Genomic DNA, 12,442 nt, shown 5'->3' on the forward strand with positions numbered 1-12,442 from the left:
TTCCCAGACGAATGTGTTCCTAAAGGTCACTTAACCACTGACGGTGGATCACCCAACTCCACCATCTCGTCATTTCCTTCAATAAAATCTTTCTCAGCTATGCCTAGATATGGTTTTAGCCTTGGACCATTCGCTTTAAAACATTGTCCAGACTCTTCGATTTCAATTTCTATTGCCTCATATTCTGATATGGTCTTGATTGTATAGGGTCCTGTCCATTTTGATCTCAACTTCCCTAGGAACAAATGAAGCCTTGAGTTGTAGAGAAGCACCTGCTGACCAACATGAAAATTTTTTTTGTTGATGTGTTGGTCATGCAACTTTTTCATATGCAACTTAGATAATTTGGCATTTTCAAATGCCTCATCCCTAAGTTCTTCAAGTTCATTAAGTTGCAATTTCCTATTGAGGCTCACTTCTATTGATTCCTCATTAATCTTCCTAATGGCCCAGTAGGCTTTGTGCTCTATTTCAACTGGCAGATAACATGGCTTGCCATATACCAACCTATAGGGAGACATGCCTAGAATGGTCTTGTATCAGTTCTATAGGCCCAAAGTGCATCAATCAACCTCAAGGACCAATCCTTGCGGTTAGAATTGACTGTTTTCTCTAAAATCCTTTTTATCTCCCTATTGGCCAATTCAGCTTGGCCATTAGTTTGAGGGTGATATGGGGTTGCAACCTTGTGGACTACTCCATATTTTCTCATTAATTCAGCCACTGGTTTGTTGCAGAAATGAGAACCTCCATCACTTATGATGGCCCTAGGCATTCCAAACCTACTAAAAATATTTTCTTTCAAAAACTTCATTACAACCCGATGATCGCTTGTTCTTGTTGGGATTGCTTCTACCCACTTGGACACATAGTCAACAGCTAACAAGATGTACTCGTGTCCACCTGAATTAACAAATGGTCCCATGAAGTCTATTCCCCAACAATCAAAAATTTCTAACACCTGAATGGGTTGCAAGGGCATCATATTCCTCTTGGTTAGGCTTCCTAGCCTTTGGCATCTATCACATGAGCTACAAAACTGATGCACATCTCTAAACACGGTAGGCTAAAAGAATCCACTTTGTAAGATCTTAGCTAATGTTTTTCTTGTGGAGAAATGACCTCCACAAGCAAGAGTATGACAAAAATTCAAAACACTCTGTTACTCATGCTTGGGGATGCACCTTCTTAAAATTTGGTCAGCACAATACTTATACAAGTAAGGGTCATGTAACACCCCAAATTTCTTGAGCGTGTTATAACTTAGGATTTCGGGAATATAAAATTTTTCAGATCCCAATAGCTGTCATACATCACACAACATCCCAAAAACCCTAATTTTCACCTTCTCAGCTTAACAAACCCAATTATTGAACAGCTAAGACAGGCATTAAAATTTCAAATGCGGAAGCTAGATCGAACCTGATATGGTTCACAACCATAATGCTTTATTTATCATATAATTGTTTAAGACGTTTACAGAATGAATTACATGGACATCATCTCTCGTAAGATATAATTGAACGTCTTAAACATAACCAAGCATACATAGGTTCGCATATAAATGAAAATATTCTAAACATGCTATAGACAGCAAATTAAACTTATTCCTCAGTTACCTCATTTCCCTTAGTGCCGCTCGTCGAACCTGGAACGTTTGAATATTTCAGGGACATAGTCCAATTAGAAGATGAATCTTCTAGTGAGAAACTCCAAAACCAGTTTATATCGATGCATGATCAGGTATAAAATGTATGAGAAGACAACGAGAACTACTCCGAAGTGCCTCGTGAACACGTCAGCCTCCTCCAACGAGAGCTTTCTCAATGGCGCACGCATAGTGCCTCTCGGGAGGTCCCTAACCATGTCACTTCGGTCCGACCTCGTAGAACTCATGCGAGCATCACATTCGTTGTTCCTTAGACTCACGGTCTTCCCCACGAGAGCTTTCTCGATGGCGCACGCATAGCGCCTCTCGAGGGATATCCGACTTTTGCCCTCGGCCAACAACAAATAGGTACAACAGTATGGCCACACGAATTTTATAAATGCAACATTTAAAAAGCCAATAGCATATATTTTTCAGAAAAATACAGTTCGTATATGCAGCATGATTTCACGTAAGAGAATAACAAGTGTTTATGTGTAAGAACTTCAAGAAACACGTCTCATGCAATAAAAGTCTCTCATAAGAGAATAAAAAATAGGATTTGGAATATAGGAGTCTCACCTTGTTGGTTTATCTCTTCGACGGTATAATTTTACAGCAAACGGCCTAGGTTTCTGCAGAAAACATGCGTTTTGGTAAATCTAACCTTAAATATTTTTATATAGGGTTGAAGGGTATTAAATTAGGGGCATAACTGGAAAATTTCATGAAAAAAGTACCCCTCACACGCCCTCACGTGCCCCAATAAGTCTATCCACGCGCCCTCTGAAAGTAAAGCAAGATCGCTACGGGGTAAACAACGTAGTTCAAAATTTTGAACTTACCCCGATCCCGGCGATTTGATCAACGTCGAAATTAAATCATTCACAAACAAATAAATAAATCTAACCTTTAGATTATCGAGTCGTTCGCGGATTCGAACCGTCCAAGCGTCCGGCCTCTAACTCGTGATACGCGGCACGCGTCCGTTGGCAAGGAGAGCGGAATAGGAGTGCTAGCTCATTCCCCTTTGCGCGGCTTGTGTATGGACGGTAAAAGAACACCCATGTTTCAAATCGATGCCAAAAGAAACGAAGAAGAGTGAACGGCAATACGTTTTTCAACTCTTGAAAAATGACACCAAAAATCACTACAATTTTGGGCAACCCATAAAGGGATATTTATAGTGAAATATCCTAGGGTTTCTAAAAACCCTAATGGATTGGGCTAGCCCATTAATTCTAATTTAATTAGAATCTTAAGTAGGCTTATTCTAGTCCAACTAGAAATATAATTAAATGGCCCAATCCTTTTATAGGTTGAATAAAATATTATGACCCAAATCTAATTCAAGCCCAAATATATTTTATTTAATATTTGGCCCAAATCTAATTTGGTCCAAATATAATATTTAATATTTGGCCCAAATCTAATTTAGTCCAAATATAATATTTATTTTAATATTTGGCCCAAATCCAATTTAGTCCAAATATAATATTTAATTTAATATTTGGCCCAAATCTAATTTAGTCCAAATATTAACTTAAGCCCAAATATATTTTATTTCCTATTTGCCACTCCAACAAATAGAAAATTATTAAATTAGAAACTTCTTCCTAATTTAATTAATTGCCATTTTTTAGGAAACTCTTTCCATTATGACGACTCCTCGTCATATCGACGTCATTACGTCTATTTATTTTTTTTCCGTGAGAACCTACGACGGTAAAACTTCTTGCCGAAGTGTCTCACTTAACCATACGTCCACTCTCTTGGTTTAAGCCAGGGACCGTGTCTATTGCGTATGACTCATTAGGCTTATGAATATGTTGGCAATGTGTTGGTACAAACACATAAGACAAGATTGGCCTCTAGCAAGGCATCATGCCTACCCAATTATTTAGAAGGATTCATAATTTGTAAATAAACTTTCACGAGCATGGTTATCGTGTAATTCGATCCTCTCGTCAATGTATCTTATGTGATCTCAAGTATGGTGATGTGTTGCTTGATAACGATCACATGAGTTTTCTTCGGTCTTCTAGATATCTTCACTTAATAGAAAGTAAATCAATAACTCCTTATTGATCTCTTTTACCATGGCCATGGATTTAAAGTGAATATGCACCGAAGGCGTCTTAGATACATCATCCTCTATCAAGGGATAGACGAGTCCCATCTTGGTTATGCACCCATCTCAATAAGCCTCACGATATGCCCAACGATTGCCCACATGCAGCCTTTATCTAGGCCAATCGAAACGATGTCAAAGCATATCGGTCTTCTTATGAGATGATCGTGACAACCTTAGGTCCAAGGATTAGTTACACCCATCTCGTATGAGAATTCCATCAACATATAACCAAAATGGATTCTCATGGCGAGTCATGTCCAGTGACACGTTCTCCAACATTGGTCACCTATGTACTTGTCTAGGCATCCCTATGCCTATGGGTGTGAGACCCCTATTACTATCACATAGCAAAAACATAGCACATACAAGTCTTACTGCAATTGTCAATGTCCATTCTTGACATTGCTACGACTTGGGACGTTTAATGATGTCTAGAAACTGTGATGCATCATCTCACATCTTTATAGATTATTCACAGTATACATCATATGGACTTCTATCTAGTTTCATTCGATTATTACAATAATAACAATAAACTAATAGAATGACTTATTGTGAATTTGAATAACTCCTTATTCAAATAATAACATGATTACAATTATCAGTGTACAACATGCCCAATCTGATTGGGTCTAGAGCACCTACACTAACACCCTCACGCGCAGCTATTATTTGGCACGTGTATCTCATGCGAGCACCACATTCGTTGTTCCTTACACTCACGGTCTTCCCCACGAGAGCTTTCTCGATGGCGCACGCATAGCGCCTCTCGGGGGATATCCGACTTTTGCCCTCGGCCAACAACAAATAGGTACAACAATATGGCCACACGAATTTTATAAATGCAACATTTAAAAAGCTAACAGCATATATTTTTCAGAAAAATACAGTTCGTATATGCAGCATGATTTCACGTAAGAGAATAACAAGTGTTTATGTGTAAGAACTTCACGAAACACATCTCACGCAATAAAAGTCTCTCATAAGAGAATAAAAAATAGGATTTGGAGTATAAGAGTCTCACCTTGTTGGTTTATCTCTTCAACGGTATAATTTCACAGCAAATGGCCTAGGTTTCTGCAGAAAACATGCGTTTTGGTAAATCTAACCTTAAATATTTTTACATAGGGTTGAAGGGTATTAAATTAGGGGCATAACTGGAAAATTTCATGGAAAAAGCACCCCTCACGCACCCTCACGCGCTCCAATGAGGCTATCCACGTGCCCTCACGTGCAGCTATTATTCAGCGCGTTTATCTCACGCGTTGCACAGCAGTCTCGGACTGCTTCGCCTCGGGTTGGTATTTTGGCCATAACTTCCTCGTTTTAACTCCGATTCGACCCCCGTTTGAACCTATGCTACACTCTCTTCCCCCTCTACAAGATTATCAAAAAAAAAAAAAAAAAAAAAAATCAAACTTACCTCACTTTTTTACTGACGGATTTTGGCGAATTCCGACGAAGACCCGCAACTCCGACGAGGCTCGTTCTCCGCCGCTTCTTCGCCGCTTTCTCCCCGCCTTCTTGCCGAACTCCCTTCTATCTCTCTAGAGCAAGCTCCTCCTCTTAGAGTGATTCACTCCTCAAACTTGGTTGGAATGATTTGAGAAGAACCCATGGTGCCTTTTTATAGATTTCTCCAACCAATCACATTATGCCACTTGTCAAAATCTTAGCCATGGACTCCAAAGACTCAAAGCCATAATTGAGTGGCTTTTGAAATCCAAAACTAGAATGAATTGAACTTTTGGAATCCAAGCTAAAACCACAAACTTCTTTCAAATAACACTTTGGCCCTTATTTCAAGTCCTCAACTTCAATCTTTTACCACATAAGTTCTTAATTTCATCCTTATTTCATTTGGATAATTTTCTAATTACAATTACACCCTCAAACATCAAATTTATCGAGATACTTAAAATCCCAAAATTAATAACTCAAAATTACTCAATATATACAATTTTTCAGAAGCCCCTTACCATCATTCGGTCTTTTTAGGCTACAACTTAGCTTAATCGAAAACCATTTCTGATTTGATTTCTTTTAGCGTCATAAATCTCGCCTCGAGACGCTCATAAAAAATATACCTTTAACCTTAGGTATCTAAGCTCTAGGGTACTCCCTACAACTGATTCGGTCATTCGTTGCCAATTCAAACATATTTTCGGTATTTTAAACTCACTTAAAATACGTGGCATCTTAAAAAAAATATGGGGTATTATAGGTCATCCCAGAAATAAGTCCTAACCTTCCTAAAGAATTTTTGTTTATGTAGCTTGGTCCAATGATTTGGAATTAGACCGATGGCTAGATAGTTGGCCAGATCTGCATACCATGGTGTAACAAAGGTTGAGGTATCATTGATAAGGAAGAGCTGTTCATCTGGAAAGGTGTCCCTGATTGGTTCCTTGTCTAGATTAAGGTCTTAGCATGGAAGTCTAGACAAATGGTCTGCCACCACATTTTCTACTCCCTTTTTATCTTTGATTTCTATGTTGAATTCTTGGAGTAACAAAATTCACCTAATAAGATGCGGTTTGGCATCTTGTTTGGTGAGCAAGTATTTCAAAGCAGCATGGTCAGTGAAAACAATGACCAATGACCCCACCAGATATGATCTGAACTTCTCTAATGCAAAAACTACTGCCAATAGTTCTTTCTCAGTTGTTATGTAATTTTTTTGGGCTTCATTGAGGGTTTTACTGGAATAGTAGATGACATAAGGTTTTTTATCTTTTCTTTGCCCTAGGACTGCTCCTACAGTATAATCACTTGCATCACACATGAGTTCAAAGGCCAATGACCAATTTAGTGGTTGAATAATGGGGGCTGAGATGAGAGCATTTCTTAACCTCTCAAAAGAGGTTTGACAAGATGATGTCCACTCAAATGGGACATTCTGGGAGAGCAAATTACATAGAGGCCGGGTTATGCTGCTAAAAGATGCTATGAATCTCCTATAGAACCCAGCATGCCCCAGGAAAGACCTGATGTCCTTAACACTCTTAGGGACTGGTAATTTTTGGATGGCTTCTACTTTGACTTTGTCCACCTCCATTCCCTTAGCAGAGACAATATGCCCTAGGACTATACCTTGTTTGACCATGAAATGACATTTTTCCCAGTTAAGCACAAGGTGGGTTTCTTCACAACGAGTTAGAACTCTCTCTAAATTCTCTAAACATGCCTCAAAACTAGCTCCATAGACAGAGAAATCATCCATAAAAATCTCCACAATGTGTTCTGTCATCTCACTAAAAATACTCATCACACACCTTTGGAAGGTGGCAGGGGCATTGCATAGTCCAAAAGGCATACGTCTATAGGCAAATGTCCCAAATGGACATGTGAAAGTGGTCTTTTCCTGGTCCTCTAGGGAAATGTCAATCTGGTTATATCCTGAATAACCATCAAGGAAACAATAGAATGCTTGCCCAACTATTCTTTCAAGGACTTGGTCCAAGAATGGCAATGAAAAATGGTCTTTTCTAGTCATTGCATTGAGTTTTCTATAATCGATGCACACTCTCCATCCGGTTTGGATGCGAGTAGGGATCAATTCATTCTTTTCATTTCTCACCACTGTGACTCCAGACCTTTTTGGGACCACTTGAGTGGGGTTGACCCACTTTGAATCCGAGATGGGGTATATAATACCCGTATCCAGCAACTTTAACACTTCTTTCCTAACCACCTCTTTCATGTTAGGATTGAGTCTCCTCTACATTTGCCTAACAAGTTTAGCATCCTCTGATATTTTACTCTTGTGTTTAGTTTTGATGATGAAAAATTTCAAATGTATTTTTTTTCTCAATCAAAGCATATGGTTTGGAAACAAAAATCAATTTCAAAGTGCTTTGTTAAAATGATCTATGATCTTTTATATTATTTGGAGATTAACATAAACAAGTTTTAAGATCTAAAAAGAATCTCCTTGAAATCGTTGGTCAAAATAATTCTAAGGCAAAAGACCAACTAGAACATGTTTTTGAAAGTGTGTTCATTTTAGAAAGTGTTCATTTTAGAAAACTATCTCATAGTATTTTGATATCTAATATCTCTTGGTAATGAATGGTTTTGATAAATGACTATATGAAAATCAATTTCTACTATATGGATTATATGAATGAGAAAATGCATTTTTAGTATATAAATCTTAAAGCAAGATATGAAATATTGAGTATGGATGAAAGATTGATTTGTTAAGAATAATTTGTTTCAAATCATACTTTTGATAATCTCAACTTGCTTTAAAGATAATCAAAATGAGTTTTTAAAGAATCGAATAAGGATGTATTGAAAATTCAAGATTTTCTATAGAATAGTCGACTATCAGGATCATTCTGTTGACTATGCTTCAAAATAGTCGACTATTTTTGATGTTCTGTCGACTATTTAAGCATCTGTCGACTATTTTAGCATCTGTCGACTATCGAGTAAAAATAGTCGACTATGCCTTCTGATCTGTCGACTATTTTTGTTCATAAGTTTCAAAAATTTCTTCATATCTCAGCATCTGTCGACTATTGGAATGTGTCTGTCGACTATTAAAATTTTGTGTTATAAAATAGTCGACTATTCATTTTGTCTGTCAACTATTTCTTGCTTTAGTTGTAAAAATAGTCAACTATATATTTCTTCTGTCGACTATTTCTTTTTGCAGAAAGCTCCAACGGCTATTTTTTCAAATCCTAACGGCTCCAAACGGCTATATTTCTCTTCAACTTTGTGGGACACTTATATATACATGTCATAGATGATCAAGAGATGGCCAATGGACGGAAACGAGATGATCTAGCAATTGCAAATAATTTTATTCGAGCTTACAGTGTTTGGGCTTTCATTGTTTTATTTTTTCTCTCCAAGGCTTGGCTGTTCAATCATTGTAAATTTATTGTTAAGCCTTGTTTTTCATTGTGAGAGAACTTGTAACTAAGAGTGTTAACTCTTAGCTTATCTCTTTCATTTGTATTGTTTCTATTTTCCTAGCTTGTGTAGCTAGAGGGCCCATTAAATTGGGAGGTTGTATTTCCTAGCTTGTGTAGCTAGAGGGCCTACTTGTGTAAGTAGGAGGATTTAGTGAATTGGTTTAAAATCCTTAGTGGGAGCTAAGGTAGTGGATTAGGCTTGGTTTAAGCCGAACCACTATAAATCTTGGTGTTCTTGTGTGCTTGTGTTCTTTAAATCATCTTTATCTTTCCAAGCATTCCTTAATTCCTCACTTGATTCACATTTGTCATTTTATATGCTTCACGTTTTAAATCATTAAAACTTCAACCTGTATTAAAAAGTTTTTCAAGTTTTATCAATTAAGTTTTTAATTATACCAATTCACCCCCCTCTTGGTGTGTGCCATAGCATCTCCCGTTCTAACATCCTTCTCTAGAAATATCCTATGAGTGCAAGTCAAAGGGCTAATTCCATGCAAGTCTGAGATGGTCCAACCTAAGGCTTTTTTATGAGCTCTCAGAATGTTTATCAGTTGAATTTCCTATTGGAATGTCAAACTTGAAGAGATGACTACGGGGAGTGTGTTCTCATCACCTAAAAATGCATATTTTAACTCACTTGGAAAAGGTTTCATTTCAGGTGTGGGTGGGGTATTATCAGATTGTGACTCCTCATTGTTCAGAGAACCCAATGGTTCTGATTTGGGAATCCATTGAGCCACAGGCATTGCTTCTTGCTCCCTAGTGTTCTCCAATTCTTTTAACTCTCTCTCTTCTTGATCTTCTTCCATAGATTTGTTCAAAAATTCTTTTGTAAAATAGTCCTCAGCTAATGTTTGAACCAAATCTACTTCCTCCACCTCATTCTCAGCTATGTGTTGTTTGGAAACTCTAAAGATATTCATCTCTACAGTCATGTTTCCAAATGATAACTTAAGTATTCCATTCCTAGGCATTTGAAGTTGCTAGGAATGGTCTACCAAGAATGACTGGAACAGGGGGTTGAGTGCCTTGATGGAGTTATGTGTCCAAGACTATAAAATCAACAGGGAAGTAAAATTTGTCCACCTGTACTAATACATCCTCCACTATCCCCCTAGGGACTTTGATTGACCTATCAGCAAGCTGTAGGGTAACTCTTGTTGGCTTGAGTTCTCTTAAGCCCAATTGTTGATATACACTATAAGGAAGCAAGTTGACACTTGCTCCTAGATCTAATAGTGCTTGGTTCACCCTCTGGCTTCCAATTATGCAAGAAATGGTTGGGCTACCAGGGTCTTTGTACTTAGGAGGTGTTTTAAGTTGTAGGATGGAACTCACCTGTTCAATTAAGAATGCTTTCTCATGGATGTTGATCTTTCTTTTAATAGTACACAAGTCTTTTAAGAATTTTGCATAAGATGGTGTCTGTTTGATTGCATCAAGGAGAGGAATGTTAATCCTCACCTGCTTGAACACTTCATAAATATCAGCATTTTGTTTTTCCCTCCTTGTTTGAGTAAGTCTTTGAGGGAATGGTGGTGCAGGGTTGCTCTTGAATTCTTCCACCTTATTTTTTTCTTTAGCTTTCTTTTTTTTGTTTTCAAGTTTTTCCTCCAAAGTTGGAGCATTGTCATTTTTATATTTTCATTTTGTTCTTCTTCTTGTGCATTAGGTTGGCTTGTCCTAGGATCATCTGGGTTGTCAATTATTTTTCCATTCCTAAGGATAGTAACTGCTTGCACCTGCTCGTGATTATTGTTCCCACTATTTGATGATTCCACTTGATTTGTTTGCCTCACGAGGTTGGGATTTGGTTGAGAAGGGAATTTCCCAGGTTCTCTCACAGTCAAAGTTTGAGTTAGCTTGGTTAGCTGACTCCTCGTATCCTCAATTGCCCTATTTGTTTGCTCTTGGAATTTTGCTACCTGAGCATTGTTCCCCATCTGCCCTTGCATAAATTGTTGTAGAGTATCCTCTAGGGATCTCTTATGCGGTGGCTGATATGAGCCAGATGGTCCTTGGTTAGGCTGGTAGGGCTGTGGCTGTGGTTGTGAGGGAAATGGTTGGTGTGGCTGAGGTGCTGAGTCATTTCTCCATGAGAAATTTGGGTGGTTCCTAGAATTTGGATGGTAGGTGTTTGAGTTTAGGTTGTACCCTTGATAATTTCCACCCTGGTTCTGGTTTTGGTATATCCTACCCTCTGTTTGCCTTGGTTGTGAGTTTGAAGTTTGGCCATACAACACTTCTTTGAAAGCAGGGAGAGTTGGACACTCCTCTGTTCTATGGCTATTGGCTTCACACACTACACAATGCACCTTTACCTCATTGATAGCCTTCATTTTTTTCATCTCCAATTCTTCCATTTTCTTTGTCAACAGAGCTAATCTAGCACTGATGTCATCAGTTTCATTTAATTGGAGTTTTCCCTTTGGTTGTGGATTGTATTGGTCTCTCAAATCTCCCATGGTTAATGGCCCAACTTCCTAATTTCTAGAGTTTTCAGCTACATGGTCAAAGTATGCAACAGCCTCTTCAGGAGTTTTTTCATAAAAATCACCATTACACACGGTGGACACTAGCATTTTCAAATTAGGAGTTAAGGTATTAAAGAAGAAACTAACTACCTTCCATTGCTCAAAGGCATGGTGTGGGCAAGAATGCAAGAGGTCTTTGAAACGTTCCCAAGTTTGAGCAAATGTTTCATTTGGTTTACAGATGAAATTCATCATTTACCTTTGGAGTGATGCTGTTTTATTAGCTGGGAAGTATTTTTTTAGAAATTTTGTTTGCATCTCCCTCCAAGTTCCTATTGATCTAGGCTCTAGAGTCCCTAACCACATTTTTGCTTTATCCTTGAGTGAGAATGGGAAGAGCTTTAGTCTAATAGTGTCCTCATGTATATTTTGATCCCCACAGGTACCACATACCTCATCAAAATCCCTCATGTGTGTATATGGATTTTCAGAATCCATACCATGAAATGTGGGGAGCATTTCTATGGTACCTGGTTTAAGGACAAATCGATGATGGTTTATTGGTAGAATTATGTAAGAGGGAGTGGTTTGCCTTGGAGGGTGCAAATAATCCCTGAGGGGTTTAATCTTATCACCATCCAAGGAATCATGTTCTCCATGATCACTCCCGTGAGCAGATAGGTTTTCATTTTGTTGAGACATTATGGATTGTAAAAGTGATATTTCAGTCTCTGATAAAGAATCTATAGAATGGTTTGACTCAGTTTGATGGCTTAAGATTCTACCAGATCTAAGTCTCATACAATTTGAATAATATGCAAACAGTTAAGAAAAAATAATATTAAGAACAAAGTTACCCGTGGAGTGAATTTTTTCTTCTGTTGCACCTCCCCGGCAATGGCGCCAAAATTTGGCTGCACTCCTCACCCTACAATTTAGATAGCCTTAATCAGTTTGGATGTTCAGTGTTGAAATGGTGAGGAGGTTTAAACTCACCAGTGTGTGAGTGTAATTGTAGCACAAATATAAATTTCGGACAAGTCCGGGTCGATTCACTGGGAGGTTTATTTAACAAAAGAATTGTTCATTCGGGTTGATTTATCCAAAGAGAGCTAAGTTTTCTTGATTGTGAAAAGGGTTTTTTGGAATATTAAAAGGTCTTGGGTTGAGGCGAGTTCAAAACCAATGCCTAATAAATCTCTTATAGCAATTTAAACAGCAACATTAATTTGAAATAAACAGAGGATCGTTTGGT

General features: G+C 38.0%; 1 pseudogene; it reads right to left on the bottom strand.

Annotated features, from left to right (window-relative positions):
- Positions 1-655: 655 nt before the first annotated feature.
- LOC127803178 (uncharacterized) lies at positions 656-11,889 on the bottom strand (annotated as a pseudogene).
- Between the last annotated feature and the right edge of the window lie 553 nt (positions 11,890-12,442).

The sequence above is a fragment of the Diospyros lotus genome, chromosome 1 (assembly GCF_014633365.1).
Source record: "Diospyros lotus cultivar Yz01 chromosome 1, ASM1463336v1, whole genome shotgun sequence".
Lineage (NCBI taxonomy): Eukaryota > Viridiplantae > Streptophyta > Magnoliopsida > Ericales > Ebenaceae > Diospyros > Diospyros lotus.